General features: G+C 44.3%; 1 protein-coding gene across 1 annotated transcript in view; it reads right to left on the reverse strand.

Annotated features, from left to right (window-relative positions):
- HS6ST2 (heparan sulfate 6-O-sulfotransferase 2) overlaps window positions 1–21,190 on the reverse strand; it is a 124,038-nt gene that overhangs the window by 35,186 nt on the left and 67,662 nt on the right. The window lies entirely within an intron of this gene.

Genomic DNA, 21,190 nt, shown 5'->3' on the forward strand with positions numbered 1-21,190 from the left:
TTGTTCTTTGGTCAGTTTATGAATGAAAACAAGATGCAAAAATTGTATGATCATGTACAATGGATGGGATGACCAGCTATGACCAGGTTTGAGTGTAACTGTGAGCAATATTTCCTTTCCCAGGCAAAGCTGAATGCAAGAAAAGAATGTTTCAAGCATTGTATTAGTTTCCTATATATCCTCTACTTTTAGGTCACTTCAGTCAATTAACACTGAATTCTAAGAAGTGACTTTCTGGAATGCCTCTTTCAACTCAAGGCAAGTGGTGAATCAAAAATCAAACCCAGCAGCCAATTAGCTGCAAAGGTAAGACAAGGGGACCTGGGTTAGCAATAGGTACCAAACAATCAGACCAAAGCTCCCTTCAGGGACACCACCAGCACACATGAACGGAACAAGAAAATGAAACATTGATTATTTAAACCCGAGGTGCTGTTGGCAATGCAAATCACAATTACAATCAGGAATTTAACAACTCCTTTCTATTGAAGAGCAGTGCATTGGGATGGATGATTAATGCCTGTTTACTTGTGGGGTGGCTGTATTGGGGGAAATCAAGCTGCAGCCCCTTCCCTTTGCTGCAAGTCTGTCTGCTGGGGGAATAGGAGGACCTGTAACACATCAAACTCAAGTCCCTGCACCAGGTTCAACATCAGGAAGGATCTTTAAAAATCTGCCAAAGTAGTAGCAGCAAAGCTGGAAGAGAACAATGACCTAAGCAGTGCTTTTCCATCATACAGATGATGCAGTCCAAATCTTAAGCAGGTTTGAACACTTGCCTTGGCTGTTTCTCCTTTTGCATAATGAAAATCTCCTACTGAAATGAAAAATAGTTTATTGCAAAAAAACCTCCCAGCAATCCAAAACTGCTGTGTTTGAGCAACTGGTGACAACTGTGCAGCCAACGGGCTTCCCAGAAGGCAGAGAGATGTACAAAAAAGCAGCCTGAAAGGCAAACCATCATCATGTCACCTGTGGTCCCTTATAACTGATTCCTAGAAAAAGACCCATAAGTCTTACACACTTATCTCTACATAAAAGTAGTCTTGAAAGCTACCAGCATCATTTCATAAACCTGCAATGATGGCACATTTGTGAGGATGCTCATGTGCTCACAGGCTTGGATTTGCTGTTTCTGCCTGGTGAATTTTTCTGGGAAGAGAGAAAAAGGCATCCATGGTAGGAGAGGCTCGGGAGAAATACCTTCTAAAACTAGGAAAGCTGAGGGACAGACTCCAGTTTTAGTTTACATGAAAATTTTGTTGCATCTCCGTGCTTAAGGTGCTCACCAAGCCTGAACCCTCAACTGGTTTGAGCTCAGATCTCTGGGGACTGGTGGTGCACCAGGCTGGAAGGGATGACAGTGCATGATCCTGAACCTCACAGTTAATTCTCACACCAACAGAATCACACAGGAATCGTTCAGCTCCTTACAAAGAAATCCTGGTTTGACTCCTCTGTCCTCAAGCACCACCAAAAGGTCCTCATCTTTGCAGAAGGCTCTAAGTGCTGCTGTAGCAGACATGAAAATCCAGTTAACATTCCCTTTCAGTTTGATTAACGTGCCTTAATGCAATCCAATTAACGAAGTATTATGGTTTCTAACATCACAGCTTTTATATCCTTTTCTAACCAGGAAAAATCTATGACATATGATACAACCATTAGAAAGGAGCAGATAGCTCTCACTCAAAAGGCTCCCTATCACCTGATCCAAAGCCAGATAGGCTCAGCAGAAAGACATTTGCTGACTCCAGCAGGTCACGGATCAGGCACTAGAGAGTGAAATCTATAAATGCCCTTTCACTGGGGAAGTCACATTACTGAGGTCCATGAATTATGTTGGGGGGAAAAAAAATCCCAGCTAAGAGCTGCAGTATTTACAGCCCTGTCTCAGCTGTAAAAACCTTTCCTGGGAATCAGAGGTTGGGCAGTGGAGACTGCAAAGGACTTAGTGAGAATTACGATCAGATGGATTAGCTAAGCACCATCAGGTCAGAACTGTACAGAAACATTAGACAAGGTGTGTTTGAAAGCCAGCACAAAGTCTTTTTAGGATTAAGTCCTTCCACTGTTATTCCTTTCAAAATAAGTAAAAGCAAGGTAAGATTAATTCCTTGTCAAGCCCATGAAGAACAGACTCCAGCACAGAAATAAACACAAATTGAATTTACTTTGGTGGCTTCAGATAGGTCACATCAAGCCAGAACTAATGCAGTATTGACCTGCTCTTACTCTAGGACTACATAACAAAGCAGCCAACAGCATTGCAGGCACTGCAAATTCATTTCCTTTAATAATGTCTGGGCAGCAAAGTTAGCCTGGGATACAGGCTGCATTCAATAGGCAGCTCCAGCAGCAGGAAGCAGGATGAATACTAAAAATTGGACATTTAGGTGCCATCTGAGACAGACAAGTGCCTGCAGTGCTCACCACAGCCCTGACCACTGAATGGCCACACCGTTACTCTCACCAGTAACACCCCAAGGCCTCACTGGGCAGCTGCAGCCCAAGGGGAGGGCAGCATCTGCAGGCACTCAGTGGGCATTTTGAAGCCACACAAAGCTGCCAAGTTTTAAGCAGCACAGGCACCAAAAGAACCCCCCATCCTGCACAGAGTCGGGTTTTGCAGTGCTGTGCTTGACCTCTGCTGTGCATTTCCTGCAGATGCTGCTGGGATTTCATCCATCTCTGCAGCCCCCAATGGAAATCAGCTGCCATCACAACAGCTGTGCTGGGCATCCCTCCCCTCTTAGGCCCCAGGAATCACAGAACCTCAGAATGAACTAGGTTGGAAAAGACCTTTGAGATCATTAACTCCAATCTATGACCTAATACCTCCTCATCAACTAAACATGTGGTACCAAGTGCCACATCCAGTCTTTTTTTAAACATGTCTAGGCATGGTGACTCCACCACCTCCCTGGGCAGATGATTCCATTGCCCAATCACTCTTCCAGGGAAGAATTTTTTTCTGAGGTCTAACCTAAACTTCCCTGGAGCAGCATAAGACTGTGTCCTCTTCTCCTGTCACTGGTTACCTGTGAGAAGAGACTGACCCCCATCTGACTACAGGCACCCTTCAGGGAGTTGTAGAGACTGATGAGGTCATCTCAGAGTCTCCTTTTTCCCAGGCTGAACAACCCCAGCTCCCTCAGCCATTCCTCACAGGGCTTGTGTTCCAAGGCCCTCACCAGCCTTGTTGCCCTCCTCTGGACACATTCGAGCATCTCAACATCCTTCCTAAACTGAGGGGCCAGAACTGGACACAGCACTCAAGGTGTGACTTCACCACTGCCAAGTACAGGGCAAGGATTGGGGGTTCAGGACTGATGTTTTATTTATGGATTTTCATGCAAGGCAAGGAATGTGAAGACAAAGAAAAAGAACAAAGCATTAAGGAATACCAAGTTGATGGCTTAAGGAAGTTTTGAACAATCTCCCTGCCCTTGTACTGGATGACCTTACACAGATCACATAAAAACATCTCAGAATAAAATATTTATCATATTCTCCAGTAAAGCAAGCATGCAGCTTTTAATGGAAATGGCATACAGACTTCAAATGGAGCTCAGTGGACACGCACCTTCTCTGCCCTTCCATCAAACCAGGGCATTGGCCTCTCCTCTCTGTAATTAAGCTATTATCAGCCATGCAACAGAATGGAAACCAATGCGAAAAGCACAATGCACCAACAAACACTGCTACACAAGATCCAGAACCTGCCCATGTCATTGTGTACTTTAGCGTGATGCTTATAAATTAATTTCTGCCAGCTATAACTCCATCAAGCAGTCCCTGAGACTCTGGGTCGTTCCCACTCATTAATGAAATCTTGGGAGGCATCAAAGAGTTGCTCCCACAATTTACTCACAACCACGGTCGTTTTCAATGGGAATTGCACGATACATCAAAGGGCAAAATAAATCACACCAATCACACCTGCTTCTGCAAATAAAGGGCAAGTGAGACCAAAGATGCACGTTCCTAAGAAGTTTCCATCAGAACACTTTTGAAGGAAAGCTCGGCTGTTGACAAAACTATTTATCACAAACCGTTTCTTTTCCTCAGGGAGCTTCCACAGATCGGGAAGGTAAACATTTGAGACAAAACAATCAGAAAACTTTCAGCCACAAAGAGAAGCTGTGCTGCCACATCTCAACAGGAAGTCCTAGAGCTGCCTTTTCTCTGCATTTTCTTCTTTCTGGACAGACTGGTTTGGGCTGCATTTCCTAGCAGGCTGCAGTAGCAAGAGGGGTTGTGGAGCACACGCTGGGAGAGCTCTTCTGGCCCTGCACACCCTTGCACACAACAAGCAAATGGTGAGAAGAAGGATGTGAAGTAAGGATGCAAAGCCTCTCTGCAACTCCTGTTTCATATCTTCTCATTGATAAAAGCAAGATTTCCAGCAGGAAACACACACAAATTTCTCACCTGCCTTAGCTATTGCTCTTCCCTGGTACCAGAGTTGCTAATTTCTTCCCTTTCTTGAGTCAAGATCTCCCAGTTGGAAACAGGGAACACACCAATAAGCAACTTCTCTCTTGTTCTTATTCAATCTGCAACCCCCTCCAGAGAGAGATCCATTTGAGGACCCAACCTTATACAAGAGAATGGCTCCATAAGAGGAGAAAAAAATTAAAAAGAAGCAAAGAAGCCCTTAAGATGTCTTCCCTTTTCTCTCTAATGATTTATGCCCAACTCTTCTCCTCCTCACATGAGCATCTATTACTCGTGTTATGTCTGTTACCTGATGGCTGAGGAAAGGTGGGAGAGATGAGGGTGGTAAGGGACACTGGAAAACACCACCATAAGTATCTCAAAGATCTCTCTTCCCTCTCATAAGCAGTTTGACTTCTAAGTTCCCAGTGAACAGAGAAACACAGGTTATGCCCCAGAATACCTGTTTCAAACCCATGCAGTCAGAACAAGACCCTGTTTCAGAGGACATGGTGTAACAAATGCTCCAGAAGAGCATCCTCACAGCCTGATGAATTGAGTTGGTGGCTCATCTGCATTGCAAATAGGCACTGCCTTGCACAGCTCAGCTCCAGGAAGGGCTGAGGGACCCACTCACACAGCTTTACCCTTCATGCCTCTAAGCAAGCATTATTTATAGCCTCACACTCAACCTGTAATAAACGCGGATCAGATTAAAAACCCGTTAATAGTTCATATTTATTAGCAGTGCATGGAAGATACTCATAAAAATAAGTAAATTACGTTGGTGCAGGCCTGCACATTCACTTCTTTAAATGAGATTTTGAGTTCATTGCATATTAAATCATTCTGCTCTTGGATTACATAATATTCTCATTTCAAGCAAGTTCTCTAAAGACACGGTTTTGCCCTTTTAGCCACCATGCAGTAGGGCCACCATTTAAGAGCAGTCTCAACCTCTCAAGCAGCACTGCTTCCTTTGTCATGAGTCTAAATGTTTGCTACCACTAAGGACATATGTTCCACAAGTAAGTTACTTTTCTCTAGCATTATTTATGCAGAAAAAGCTGCAGCTTAGTACAGGAAAAGACCTTTAGAGGATCTTACATTTCAGGATTGCCACCAAAAGCTTAAAAGGACCTTCTCATCCAACCACTTTTCTAAGCTGCTCATTTTTTTCCTAACTCCTCACTGCACAGACTCACCCACAGGCTCTGCAGACCTTCTTCTGATGTGGGCACAAACTTGCTGCCACCAGGGAGAGATGTGCTCCTTCCTAAACACTAAGAAAAAGTGGCCATGCAGCCCAACAGCACAAGGCTAGGCAAAAAAAGGATCAGAAAAAACAGAACTTGTGTTTTTGTCAGGATCCAGCAGCTTCCTGAGGAAGAGCCACGTGCTTTTTAAAATTCCCAAATAAGGTCTACTGCAGCTCAGGATTCAGCAGACACTCAAAAACTGGATAATTCCTAGAGTTAGGTTCTTTGCCAGCCTATCCTTCGCTCCATCTTACTAACCCAGCTCTACATCAAACTCAGGCTGTGTGACACAAAACACAACTCACCCAGAACTCACCTACACTTAAATGGCTTCAAAAGGAAATGCTGCTCACAGAGGTGGATTTCCCAGCTCCCACAATTTCCAGTGTACAGGAGTGCAAATAAAACCATAATTTTGTACAAGGTCAGTCTGGTCCTCCATATGGGCACAACCAACTTTGCACCCCATTTTCCAAAATCACACCCAGATATGCAAAATTTCTTTTCCAAAGGTACATTTTATCATCTGGAGTACAGGAGCAGAAGAACAGGTGAAGGCAGAAAGCAAAGCAGGTCTCATCTTTTGGCACTCACTAGGCAGGGATGCTCTGGCAACAAGCAGGTACCCAAGGTATCACTGGTACCTTGGCTGAGCCCTCACTTATGACAACAGCAGATACAAGGATCCATTGTTGAGAGTCTGAACCACAGCCATGACTACACACATTTACATACATTTCACTGCTTAGACAGAGCCTTGGGAAAAGGCAAGACTATCGCAGGGGCTGCGCTGCAAACACAACAAATATAATCTGGTTACAACTGACTGCAGAGCCTATGATACTGCTGGCTGTGGGGAAAAAACCAGAGAGGTACTCTGAGAATTTATGTTCTTCCAGTCTATAGAGAAACAAATGAGTTTCTGGTGCTGAACAATTAGTCCTCCTGTTAATTATGCGTGCGGGTTAGAAATAACACCAAGCATTTGGGAATGCTTCCATTTCGATTGTTTTCTTTCTGCACTGGATAACAAAAATATATTCAGACAGCTAAATAAATCCTTCATAACACTGATGGGACTTCTTGTTCACAGCAAGCAGTTATGCAAATTGCTAATTATGAGGCAGAGATAATCATAATCTAGCACATTTATGCAACCACATGTACAACAGGGATAGCTAAAGCAATAGTTGCCTTATTGTCCTCACTGCATTTTTAAAAGTCATGCCAATGGCTAGCTCACTGCTTGGCAACACAGCCTGGCACAGTGGGTGTTGCAGCCCAGGAGCAGCCATGTGCCCCTGGGATGCCACAAAACAGAAGGTTTAATATACTGGAAAATAACACAGTCACAGGAATATAAACTCCAGCTACCTCCTAGAAAAATAAATGGAAGAGCAGGTAGCAAAGCATCCCCACTGGTTTTGAATTGCCTCTTGAGAACTTGCTGCACCCTAAGCTCAGGTAGGTACTCAGCCACTTTCCAGTGGTGCCAGGCTTCAAATCCTGGGCTCTCAGGACACCATTGGGTCAAGTTCCCCCCACCTAAAACCTGTCTGAAATCCAGACCCGGTGCGCGTGGGACAGAAGCACACGAGATGGCAGGGATCCTCAGAGTGTCCATTTTGCAGCATGGCTTGAAAGGAAAAAGGCTCAGAGTTACCCCAAAAAGTGATCCTCCTACCACTAATGAAGCAGACACATGAAATGAAAGCTTCAGTGCTTATCCTGAACTGCATTTCATGAAAAACATCAGTTTCAGTGATGTCCTTTCGCTTCACACTTGGGGAGACCAATTTAAAACACCTAACCGTCATAAAACAAAACCAAAAAACATGAGAAAGAAGGAAGACTGCACACAAACACAGATCTGCCCAGCCTAGAACAGTTCCTGTTCATTTACTCTCATCCAGCACACACTCGCCTTGCTATTTCTGTCCAGTTTCCCAGACCAGTTATTCCAGCTCAATAATACCAGCAATGCGTTATCATTTTCACTTAAGGCTCCAAATTCCAAAGTTTACACCAGTTACTGCAAAAAAAATGGAGGTAAGAGCACAAAGTACTGCAATGCTGGGGAAAGTGCATGGTGACATCCAAGAAAAATCCCGCAAGGAAACAGCCTGGAAGGTGGCCTGTTCCTGTCCTAATTAGCTGTTGTTTTGGCAAACTCAAGGGAAATGCAGTGAAAACAACCCTATGACTCCACATACCCAAAACACAGAGAGAAGCTCTGGATGGGCTCTGAACTGGAAATGATGGATGTGGCTCACTTGCACTGTAATTAAAGCTCCTTCCACAAAATAAGAACAGCGATCTGTGTCCTGCCGCAGAAACCTGCTGCATCATGGAAATGGAAAAGACCAGACAGACCTGAGAGGAATTGCCAATGATTTTGTTATGCCTGTTGGTAAGATGTTAAACTCAGAAAGAAACAGTTTGCTCAGACCTGATTGTCTCTGTTGCTTGAGCAACAAGAGCAGGCATCAGGAAAGGGGTCACGGCTGGAGAGTCCCTGTGAGCCGGCACTGAGAACACAGCCACCACACCTGGGTGCTGCTGCTGCTTGCTCCTCTGCTTGCAAGGAGCTGGAGGTGAGCAGGTGAAAGAGTAAACTTGTGCAGGGCTGGACCCCACTCATCTCATGCCAGCCAACCTGCCCCTTGCCTGGTGGTGCTCATGATGTGCCAGACCCAGCACACTAACAGCAGCAGCTTTTTTCCAGGAGTGACGGCTGTGCAGGAGAGCAACTCAAAACCAGCAACCTGAGGCAGTCCAGGATCAAGCCTTTAAAACCTGAAAAAACCCTCAAGAATCCTTCAGCTACACAAACAAATCCATGCTTGCTTATTTGTATTTGGCTTTAGCTTGTAGCATTTAGGTTCCTGTCTTCGAGCTGTTCTTATGAGCAGGAGGATTAGAAATTTATTTTGCTCCTTGAAGAAGAATAATGCAAGTAAAATTATAGTTCCTAAAGAAGACACATCTGAAAAACAATTTCAAGAGGTGGTATTTGGTAGGTTCCTAAATGTATTATGCTGTGTTTGACATTCACATGGCCCACCAAATTCCATTTTACCCTGGCTGGTATTTTGCAGCACTAATACCTAATCGCTGGGGACAGAATGGGACATAGCATAGACTGTTCCATTTCAATTGCTGACTATTTCCTCTTCAAAATGTAAAGTAAAAGCCAGGTTAGACAAAAGATGCAAATCTGCATGCATTGTGTGATAACAATGAGCTTACCTGCAAGTAGGAATTTCCAGAAGAGTTAAGATGAAAACCAGAAGATGCCAAATACCCAATCATTTCGAGTGTTTCCAATCATTGCAGGTGAAAGGCATTAGGAGGGAAACAAAAAGACACTGATTAGCATAACAATACAGTGTTTGCAACACATTTTTAACACTCTTAATTGCATTCATAATACCAGTGAGAACCAGGAGCTGTCATGCCAGTTTTTCTTTATAGGATTTGCTTATATTTTAGATTGGATTTACACCATTTTTCACAATACTGGGCTCCAATGTACACATCTCACTCAGGTAAAGCTCACACAACAACCACAGAATTGCAGACAAGACAAGGAAAGCTTTGCAAAGCTTGGCCTGAAAGTACAGGTCCTCTAGCCAAGAAAATACAAAAAAACCCAGAAAGGTCCAGAAAGGAGACAGCTGTAATTTATACCCTGTGGCAAGCAGAATTCAAAGTCTGCTCTGCTTTTACCAAGATTTCTATCTGCAGCTGCATGGTGCATTTCAAATTCCTTCTTTTTCCTCGTGGAAATCAAAACAAAGCCATAAGAACTTCATTCCAGCACCAGTCTGTTGCCCATATAACTTTATGTGATCAAGCCTCACATAACTGTAATAAAAGAACTCTGTAAAACATAGTTTTATAATACTTGAGCACACATTTAAACAGCTGAGGAGTTCCTCCACCCTGATGGAGCACACCGCTTCCCATCTATTCCTGCAGACTCCAAATTTCAGGTGGTTTTCACTGTTCCTTTGTGGCTCACATTCCTGCCCAGCAGCTGGATGGAAACTCGCAGGGCAGTTACTTACAAATGACCTGGCTCTTGGAGAAGAAGCAATTCTCATTTGAGCAGCAAGAGGAATCTACCTTTGCAGTGCATCCTTAGGAAAAGACACACCGGGGGTTGCTACATAGAAATTCTGCCTGGAATTTGTATTTCTTTTTCTTGTGCTCATTGGTTTGGGTTTTTTTCCCCTCCTTCTTTAAAAGTTAAGGAAAATACGTGAACTGGTATCTCAAAATAAGAAACAGAGGGTAAACAGATAGTTCCTTACAGTATTTCTATCTCTTTACATCTGATTACGCACCTGGCAACCTGAGCTCCTGTAATCACATGAAATCACAATCTGAACTACTGTTGAACACATAAATAGTTTCTACTCCCTGATTACTAGGAAAAGCTTGAAAATGTGATCCCCACAGACCTAGAATAAGCAAATAAAGAATAACCAAGTTTGGCTGTGATCCTGCAAAGCACTTAAGCACAAGCTTAGCTTTGCAAAATCAATGGGACTTTGTGAGCTTCTAGAGAACTTCAAGCTCATGAGAGATTTGTGGGATCAAATCAGAAAAAAAAATCTGAAGGTCTTAAGTCTTAACCTAATGGTATTTCAGATTCTCTAATGCCTAAAGTTTTAATTTAAATGCTGGGGCTAAGCTTAATATCTTTGTATAAAAGTATTTACTCAGCAGTCTTTAAAAAGGTGAAAGGTCTTAGAAGACCTTCAGTGGAGGATCTGACAGAGCACCTATCAACCACCACCCCAGTGTCCCTAGGTGAGATGGCAGCAGACCCAAAAATGTAGAAGACAAAACCCCCACTTACATCTATCATAATTACAGCACTTTACCCAGTGCCTTCAATATAAATATTGTTTCCATGACTGTGTCACTTCAAGTCTGCACAGTTTAAAATAGGAAAAAAACCTTCAAAATTGTTTTTGCACTTCACTCCAAGCTGTTACAACCTTGAAAAGTAAAATAACGGAAACTATCTAAATTTTGAAGCATTTGGGAAGAAAAAATTTAAAATGTATAAGGATTTTGCTCAAATGTCTGCCAGGCACTGCATGGCCCAATGAGTCTTCAATCAACATGTTTGCTCATATCAGCTAACAAGAAAGTGACTATGAACAAGAGCTCAGAATGAGCTTAACACTGTTTTTTGTGTTTCTTTTTTTTTTCTTTTTAATTCAAATAATTCAGCCCTGAAAGCAGACATCTTTCTGATGGGAATTCACTGGTTTAGCATCTCTCCAAGGGTCATTGCATGCAGTTACTAACAACGGGAAAATCAAAAAATCAATGCCAGACTCAACAGCAACTTCTTCTTTTACTACTGCTGGTTTTAATGAGTCTGAACTAGAAAGTCAGGGGGAGGTACCTGATGACGGTGAACAGCCCTGGTGGTCCCTGCAACCAAAGGGGGAGGGAGGAGGGAAAGGCAAAGTTCCTCTCCCACCCAAAGCACCTATTGTAGCATCATGGCTCTTCGTCCAAAGATCCCAATGAGAAATGTCAGCAGATCATATCAAAGCTGATACTGTACAAGAAAAACCATAAAAGAGTGACTGCAGAAAATTCAAGGAGAAGAAATAAACCCTGAACAAAAAAGATATTGTACTGTAAGGCAAGCTGAAGTGCTTTCCAATCAGTATTGAAGTAAACTAAACCTCTGCTATCCCCTTGTTTTAAACCTGACTATTTGCAATCAAAAGCAGGATAAAGACTACACTCAAAAGCCATTAGCAAACTACATTTTGAATTATTCCTTTATAGTGGCTGTTAAACCATAAACACACATTTTGCTAATGCTCATTTCTCATGTTTTCCCCCAAATGTTGTTTTTACTGCTGGATTGCAATGATAAACACCAGCGACTCCGATATTTCTTCCACTTTCTTTGAGAATGAAGGCACGTTCCCCCAGCAATGTATTCACCAAGGTACCAATCACATTTTTTAAAGTAAGTGGATTTGATGATGAGAACTGCTGAACAAATCTTCAGCAAATGGTGTTTATTGCCTATGCGAACGTTAACCGTGCCACGCCAGCTGATATACTGGTCCTTAAAGCACTCAGCTCCCTGTATTTATAGGAACAGCTCTCCTGATCCAGAGCACGAATTAGCTGAGCAAAGCTTGGCCATTTCTATCCCTCACACACCCTCCAGTGCCACCGTGATTTGCATTGCAGACTTCACGCTCATCCGCGCGCATCTTCCCTGTAAAATACATTTCTGCCTGAAGCTCCGCAAAGATTAAAGACTCTTACATCCTGCAGTTGGTTTTCCTAAAGTGCTTCCTGCCTACCTTAGCAAGGGACATTTCTAAGCGGGAGGGTTTAAATAATTTCTTTCTGATGAGAGGTTATGTGATGAATCACTTGCCCAAGCATGGGGATATCCATGTCCACACGTGGATTTCTGCCCCAAAAGCAGAAATCACCTCGCGATTCCTGCAGGCCACCTGACTTGACTGTGAAGTCTCCTACAAGGCTCTGCTACAAGGAAAGGATTGAAAAGGTGGCCAGAGACCCCTTCCAACTTCCCACCTCCTCTGACCCCAGGCAGAGAGCAATGCATCCCCAGGCAGCCCCCACCAGCATGCAGAACCCACAGCCCAGAAATGCAGATGTGCAATTCTCTGCCCAAGCACTGTGAACAGCACCAGCCAGAGGCAGCTGCAGGGTGCTTCAATACTGCAAGCAGTGCAATAGTCCCAGTTTACAGGCAGGTTCTTCTGACACAGACCAGTTATTCTGCCATCTCTGCAGAATGCCACATCTCCCTAGAATGAACCATGGGCTGGAACAGCTCTGGATGCACATGTGGTTACTGAGTTTGGACAGGCCAGAGCCTGCACTCACTTTCCTCTGTAAAACCAGTTTCTCCAGAAACATAAACTTTGTATGCCACAAGGCCAGGAAAAAATATTACAAGAAAATTTGAATATTAAGAATTATTAAAAGTTAGTCACTAAATACTGTAGTCTAAGCTAATTTTTAATAGCCTGAACACTTTAACACTTTCCAATTTGTCTATTTTTCTCAGTCAAGAATTTCTGTTTGCAGAGATCTTGAGAAATTGAAGATGCTGTGCACACAGTGAAACAGAGCAAGTCAAGGACAAAGCTACAAACCTTAGCGTCCATTTGGAGTTTGCAAGATTCTTAAGAGATATTTTTTTCCAGTCAAGCTGATTAATGCTGTTTTAATGTGCAATATTTTGCGTTTAATAACCCTGGCCTTGCTTCTGAAAGGAGGAGAAGGTTTTACAGTTCAGCATTTTACAGTCAGTTTTGCAAAGGGCTACCACTAGATTGCATCCATAATTTTTTATGCTGCCACCTCCGACAGCAGATGGCAAACTGCCAAGGTGGAGTCCGACTTCCTGCTTGGAATGGCAATGTTTTGGGGCAGAGGGGGACAAAATGTGGCTGCAAAAAGAAGAAATGCAAAACCAAAAGCAAAGCAACATAACTTGGCCAAGGCTGCTAAAATTAATTATGCAAGTATATATTTATTTTAGAAATCTCCATCCCCCGGGAACTCCTCAAACGACAAAAAAATGGAAAACCATTTTACTCCTCCCTCAGTCAATGCCCATCCCAGCCTGAGATTATATGCACTAATAAAAGCAGGATGGGAAGAACATCTGGCAAAAAGCATTCAGGGTCAGTGTTCTGCATCACTGCACTGAAGGAGCTGAAGGTGAGGAGGGGAGAGCTGCCCCAGGAGAGCCACTCCCCACCTGCCACTGGTGCTCACCAGAGAGATGATACTCAGGACAAAAACCCCATGCCAGGGGGCAGGCTATTCCTGCTATACATTTCCAAACCACCACTTGCAGCAGGTTACATCCAGACCCAAAGCCCCTCCAAAAACACAACCAAGAAACCTGTGCTGAAGAGGATTTGCTTTAGTTAAAATGTCTTTGCATGTCCACAGAGCAGAAACCCAGAGTTTTATTACAATAAACTCCCACCACAGGAAGGGCTTCACTTTTAATTACACCATTTTAAGGTTATATATTGTTTTCTGGCCCTTAGATGTAATTAAATATAGATGTTCTCAGAGCTTAATGTCAGTTTAAATTCCAGGCTGGAGCAAGTAATTTGTTTGCATGTTCATTGAACAAACCATTTCTCCCACGTTTCAAAGACCTGTGCTCATGCATCATGTATAAAGGTTGCCTTTCTCCAAGCTGAAAGGTCAAACAGACCTGAAATTGCACTTGGCCCTCTTAGGAGGAAGCGAGGTCCCTAAAAACCAGAAATCAAAATTTTGATCTTCTGCCTTGAAAACCCACTATTCCAAATTTTCTAGTCTAGCTAGTGCCTGACCCACTAGTGTGATCTCAAATGCTTCCCCACTGGCTTGTGTTTACAAGTGCTGCAGACAGCTAAGGGTGCACAGCTATTGGGGTGATTGTGCAAGGGTTTGGGATTATTCTTCCTGGGGTCATCGATCTTGATGCTGATGGTGAGCCACAGCCCAAGACAGACCATCAGATTAGATGTAAAAATGCCCATAAAACAAACACTGCCATCTCCCAACCTTTGCACCACCAATGTTTGCTCAATTACAGCGATTGAAACTGCTAGCTGGAGGCTTGTGAGAAATGAGGTGATGAGGACAACACAGCAGGAACCCTGGGGTCTCCTCACCTCAGAGTTCCCAGCTGACCTCTGCGTGGGACAGATGGCAGCAGGATGGCACACAAATGCCATCCTCCCAATGTGCACTCACTCCCCTGCTAAACCAGGACTACAGCCCTCCAAAAAACTAGGTTTAACTTGGTCAAAACCCTCCTTTTTTGAAAATTTTCTTCTCTGAAGGCCTTGCCCACTATTTATTTATAAAACTTATTTAAGGTTGTTCCTCATAGACCTGTCTGAGTTGCAATGACTCCTGTCCACAAGCAGTCACTACCAAAGAGATGTGCATTTCAGGACAGTTGGCCTCAAAATTTCAGAGGAAACTTTCCTGCTCTGTAGGGAGCCTCCCATTTCCAGCATGGGGTCAAATCATGTACAGAGGCAGCCCCACATGGAGCAGGCTGTGTTCTTCCTGTTTCCATGCCAAAAGGCCCTAAGAAAGCTTCTCCTACAAGCAACAATGAGTTACTAATCCCAGGTTTCTCTTATCCACTGTGAATGCATCCTTTTCTAAAAAGCATTGTTCGATCCCCTAAAAAAGCACTGGAAAGACACCAAAATCATTGTGCTGCAGTAATTGCTAGCGATTTTGCTCAGCTTACAAGTACAGAGCTTTTATTTCAATGCCACTTCAAAAGTCAGCTGGCACAGAAGATTGGCCCATTTCTTGATTTACTTTGCATCACTCCTGGTAAAAAATGTTTTACAAGTCAAGTGCTCCACTGAGACTGAGCGGTAACTTGTTTGTTCTCAGATGCTTCCTCCACTGGGATTACACTGCTCTCACTAGAATTGGCAGTGAGGGCACTGGGGTGAAATCACACCTTCACAATCCTGAGACTTCCACAGGACTGTCATTTAAAGTTGCAAAACTTTAATTCACCTAGGGAGGTAGAAGGGCTGCGCAAGCAGACAGATTCATTTCCAACCACTCCCCCCGGGGATCAGCCTCCCCTCTGACACCAACCTTGCACAAACCATGTCTGAAAACAATTCAGAATGTCAGAAGCCCCCTCCTCCCTTGCACTTGACCCTGTGCAAGGCTGTGATGCTCCTGTTGTTACCTGCAGCTTCCCACCCACAGCAGCACCTTGCCGAGGGAGCTGTTCTAGCTCTTTACAAAACACACAATTCATGACTCCTCCTGGGGCCCACTGCTCATCCTTCCTTGCCATTGTTTTATTTCCACCTCTGAAAGCATCTGCAGCATCAGGGGCTCTGCAAACACCACCTGTCCCAGGACCCACCACATAAAATTGAGCTTAATCTATTTCAAAGCACAAAGAGGAGACCCTGCAGAAAAATCAGGAGCACCCTGGCAGCTCTGAGGCCGTCTCAGTATTTCTTCTTTCCTCTGTTTTGCTACACTTTTTGTACTGAGAGTTAAAGCAGATGTGCAAGGAAATCAGGCCCAGCTTATTCAGCTTCTGGCCTCTGGCTCTTGCTATGGATCCTGCACTAGATTAAAGAGCATTTGAATAGAAGTGATTTTCTCTGCAGGAAGGTATTTAACCACAGTGGCAATTTGAAAAGCTCAAGGATATCTGCATCCCACTCCAGCACTCACTTTTGGGTGTCTTTTTTAAGGAGGTGACTCCCATGGCACCCTGATGTGCATGGTGGGACAATGCAGTGGCCAGTGGGACAAAGTGTCCAGTGATCCCAGGCTGGACCAGCTCCCACACCACCTACTCTGCATCATCCTTGTCAGGGACATGGGCCATGGGGGGAAACACTCATGCTGGGGAACAAGGGGGACTTTCACCCTATGCAAAAACAAACAGGGACTTGGTCAAGTGATTTTCTTCTTCTCACTGATGGTTTTCTGAGCTAAAATAAACTAATTAAAAAAAAAAAAAAGTCAAATCTTCTGATAGGTTTCCTCAACCTATTTACTTTAATTTTTTTTTAAGTATTTCCTGATCAGCGGCACAATAAATTATTTGCCATGTCATTAAATATGCATTATTTACTTAATACATGGTAATTTATGTTGACAATGGCAATAATTCTCTGTGCTGAAGGTGCTGGACGCTGACTAGTCACCAAGGGAGATGCCACTACCTAGGCTGAACAAAATACTTCACAGTCGTTTCAGACATCAGTAGTTTGATACCAGCTTTGAGGAGAAAGAAAACAGCAAAAATGCCTAAAACAACCTTCTAAAATTTCTCTCCACTGAGATATTTCAGCACCTATTTCATTGTAGGAGCAACAGGATTTAGCACTACTTGATCATCTGGGGTTAAAAGGGAGAGGATGGAGGAAGGTTAAGTGACAGTGGTACAGGAAACTCCGTATTTTGCTATCAATACTTAATCTACTGTGTCACATTTCTTAGAGAACTAAATGAAATGCAGCAAGCGCTGTGTAAAATTGGAGCTAGGGAGCAGAATGATTTTGTAGAGCAAATAACTGTCTCATACTGGCTGTTTTATGCCCTATTGAACAACCAGCAGTTTATGAAAACAAAGTTTCATAAATACCAGAGGAGGTTTCCTTCCCAGAAAGCACTCTGTGGATTTAGAGGGGCTCAAATGAGAGTGGGAAGAGCAACCTGAGGGCTGAGGAGTGACTCCTTGGCCAGTGCCATGGGTCTGGTGCAGAGAGAGCAGCAGGAAGCACAGGGCAGGGAGGCTCCTTCTGCAGCAGCATCACTGCTTCGCTCCACACTGTCACAGCTGGACAGGCTCAGCAGCTGGAGGGCCCAGGGAGCATAAGGAAATCCAGCAGTCAGGGTTTTGAGCATCAGAGCCCATTAAAAATTACATATTAGGAAGAAATTAGAAATTCTTCCTTCTGAGGGTGAGGCACTGGCACAGGGTGACCAGAGCAGCTGTGGCTGCCCCATCCCTGGAAGTGTTCCAGGCCAGGTTGGGCAGGACTCTGAGCAACCTGGGATAGTGGCAGGGGGGGGTTGAAATGATCTTTAAGGTCCTTTCCAACCCACACCATTCCGTGATTCTGTTTTAAACCTTGCTGCTGCTGGTCAGGGTCCCAGCACCTCCAACTGAGAAGGGACAGAGCACAGCTCTCAGCACAGGGATGTAATTACAGTGGGGGGAAAAGGGTCATTTTGAGGGCTCTCCTGGCAGCAGGATGGAGGAAAACTTCTGGGAATACCCCTGAGAACTGTGAAAAATAGGATCTTAATTTTATTTTTTTCAAAAGACTGCAGAGAAAACAAAAAACAGCCATGCAAATCACATATGGGCTCACTGAGGCTTCTTGCCACATACCAGGGCTCATCCTGGAGGAGAAAACACACTGAACCTCATAGAGATTAAAATCTAAATAGAAAAAGCCTGGTCATTAAATCACCTGGTGTTGTGGTACACATGGCTGTTTGCATTATTGAGTCATTTTCACATCCAAGTCCCAAGCCTTTACCCAGAGCTCTGAATGCTCTGTATCACCCATGGCACGTGACCTCGGGCCTCAGCATTTGCTGAGAGGACTTGGCAGACACAAAAATGTATTACTTTCATCCCAACTAAAAACCTGTTGCCTCCATGACTCAGCCTCACCTACAGCATAGGAGTAAGTCTGACTTTACTTATAAACCCAGGATTTTTGCCAGATGCTATTGCAATTAGAAATACTATTTTTAACACCTGAAGTGCAGCTAATTTTTTTTTAAAGTTAAATCATGGTGAACCTAAATTAACTTCTACTAAATGAGGCAGGAACAGATACTTAACATTGCAATCAAATATTTTCCTCTGTTGCCCTCTTGCCATCCTCACCTCCAAAAACAACCAACAGCATCAGCAGAACATGCAGACACACACCAGCTTAGTTTATGGGATGCTCCAAGACACACAAAACAACTATCTGTGTGGATTTCTCAAGGACAAGCAAAATTAAAAAAAACAAAGAAACCATTATTGTGAACCACATTGGTAACGCTTCAAAAATCTGGCTTGAAGAATTATTGACCACCTCTAGAAGCCCTTTCACTGTGAGAAAAACACAGTCTGAGCGTCACGGGGTCTGAGGAGAAGTGCTAACTCCCAAAGTATCAAGGCCCTGAAAGCAAAGCAATAAAATGTATGTTTTATGAAGTTTCCCTGCAAGAAGGCTCCATCAGTTACAGCCCCCACGGGAAGCGGCAGGCGGCCAGCACCAAAGGCTGTGTTTTTGCCATAATGTGCTAATGCTGGCTGTATTTTACACCTCTCTGGACACCACCACAGCACCTCAGCTCTCTGCTCTGCAGGACATAAGGCTGAGATTGAGCATACCATCATTTTCAAGCCTCCCTTCATCTCTCTGTTCAAGCTACACCACAAAACCCACCCTGCACCCCTCTCCCCTCCTGCAGCCCTGCTGGATGCAGTCAGCAAGCATGGCTGGTGTGAGAGAGGGCGAGTCAAGGAGAAGGTTGCTGTCGACAGCTAACTTTCCTGGCCTGACCCTCTGATAGCTTTTTTTATGTTTAAATGATGTGATAAAAATCAGCAATGAATTATGCAGCATCACTTGATAAGTCCAACCCCAACAGTTCTTGAAGAATCCTATTTTAAAGTTAAATTGGAGTTTGATCCTTTATCTCAAAGCTTTAATAAACTAAGCAAGCCTTGTGCTGTAGCCTCCACTAAATTGTTCTTCAGCAGGCTGGGTGCTCTCTCCCTCCCCATCCACAAATGCACAGGAAGCTCAGGAGCTCTCCCTGATCTGCACAAGAACAACTCCTGCAAAACAAAGGTCTTGCCCTCCTCCCCTGTGCTGCAAGCAGTTTAATTTGCCAGCCAAGTTTTTCCAGCCTTGCATCCACCAGCTCTCCCTAGGAGACACCCATTACTGTTGCTGTCATACCACACCCCTACAAGCAGCACTTTGGGAAGTGCAACCATTTTTCCTTGGGCTTTGCAGGGTTTCACCCCCTCTTTGAAGACATCTCTGCAGTGTCTGTAAGCCAGCAAGTCTTGCACCCGGTCTTTATCTCAGTTTTGCAGAGTTTAACCTAGAGAGCATCCGTGCTCCTACCCCAGCACTCCTCTCCCAGTCTGGGAGATGATGATTCCTAACTGGTTCCAGGACAACTGGCCACTCTCTCCCTTGTGGAATCACCAGCAAGAAAAATGGCAGTAGCTATTAACGGGACAAGGATTTTGATGGATGAACTATCACAGCACTGCTTGCTGTAACATTTCATACTGCAGCCAGTTCCTCTCTTGCCAAATGATGGAAGACCAGATCTGCAAAAGTAAGGGTTTCTACTTGTCCATCTGTTTTCCCTACTCTGGGCAGCAATTTTAAAGATTCCAGCCATGAGTACTTTAGTGGAGAGGCTGAACAGGCGCCTTGCTGGAATGTTAACCACAGTTCAGGTTTCCAGACTTGTGGGGCTTCCCTTTGAGCACTTTTTGGAGATGGGGTGCAGAGGGTGAAGTGTAGACCCCCAGGATCCCAGCATTCAGCAAAGCAGTGTTGGAGATACAAGCTCAAGTTTCATCTTGTGAAAGCAGAGCACTGCTGCAGGATCATTTTCCATTAAAGAGGCTGGAAAAAAGGACACTCAGAGCACAAATCCAAATGTCCAGAATGGGAACACCTGTCTTGGCCCCAGTGCAGAGCTACAGCATTAATGGAGCCACCGCTGAGGGAAAACAACAACACACACCTCCAAGAGAAGCCTTTATAAAGCTCTAAAAGGCTGTGCTAGCCTGTGCCACTCCAGGCCTTGACTTCCTGGGCCTCGTCCGTGACGTTACCAAAATGGACAATGTAATTAATTAAATTAAAATGCATTAAGCAATCCAGCAGGAAGGCAGAGCTGCCTATTTCAGTTCTCCTGAAGTACCAATTATTACAGCAGGGGGAAAGAAAACAGCCATCATCACAGCCCTGGTGCCATTAAAAATGAAAACCAGGGAGAAAATAAGCACAAGGAATAGCAAAGCACAGTGTGCAATTGTGGCCCAGTACAAACTGGGAACAAGAACTGTCACTGCAGAGAAAACCAGGCAGAAACAGGAGTGAAACAGGCAAGCTGCTTGCTCCCTGCATGACTCCAGGGCAGTCCTGAATGAGCAGCGGCCAGTGGCTCATTTCACCTACCCACAGACTGTGCCAGACAGCCAAGTCATGAACCCCCAAAAAGGAGGCAATGCTCTCCATAATTTGAAGCCAAATTACTTTGGTGAAGCAGCCAGGAACAGGACCTGTCGTGGGCAAGGGATCAGTTTCCTCGTTAAGAAAATCCATCTCTACGCCAGCAGCATTTTTACAGAGGAGGATACCCCTAGAAATGCCAGAGGATGAGAGTGCCTGCATCCCAGCTGGAACACCCAAGCACCACCACCAAGCCTGTCTGGCTTGGTGACAGATGTGAAAATAAAACACATCCTTGTCAACTGATGCTGCACGTAGAAGGAAATTCACTGTCCTTGCAGGAAACAGCCTTCAAGTTGCAGCCAAGGCTTTGAACAAGCCATTTGTTCCTGTATCTATGGCAGCAGCCCTTGGTGCCTCCACAGGCACTGGGACAGAGCCGTGGCCCTGCATGCCTGGCCACACAGAACCAGCCTGGAGCCAGCTGAAACCCAACAGAAGTCTGGGGGATTGTCTGCCAAGGAGGAAGTCTCTTCCTGAGTAATTCTTTTGGGTGCAATTCTTTTGAGCTCTCAGCAAATAAACTGAACAAAATAAACACTAAGATATGGCCCTGGTTGGAAGCTGGCCCCTGGCTTTTTCCACAGCTTGGTGGTCCCTTCCTTGCCCAAACCTGCCTGCCCCAAAGCACAGGACCAAGTGATGCCACCTCTATTCCACTGGCTGATGCATTGT

The sequence above is a fragment of the Fringilla coelebs genome (genome assembly GCF_963513975.1).
Source record: "Fringilla coelebs genome assembly, chromosome: 11".
NCBI lineage: Eukaryota > Metazoa > Chordata > Aves > Passeriformes > Fringillidae > Fringilla > Fringilla coelebs.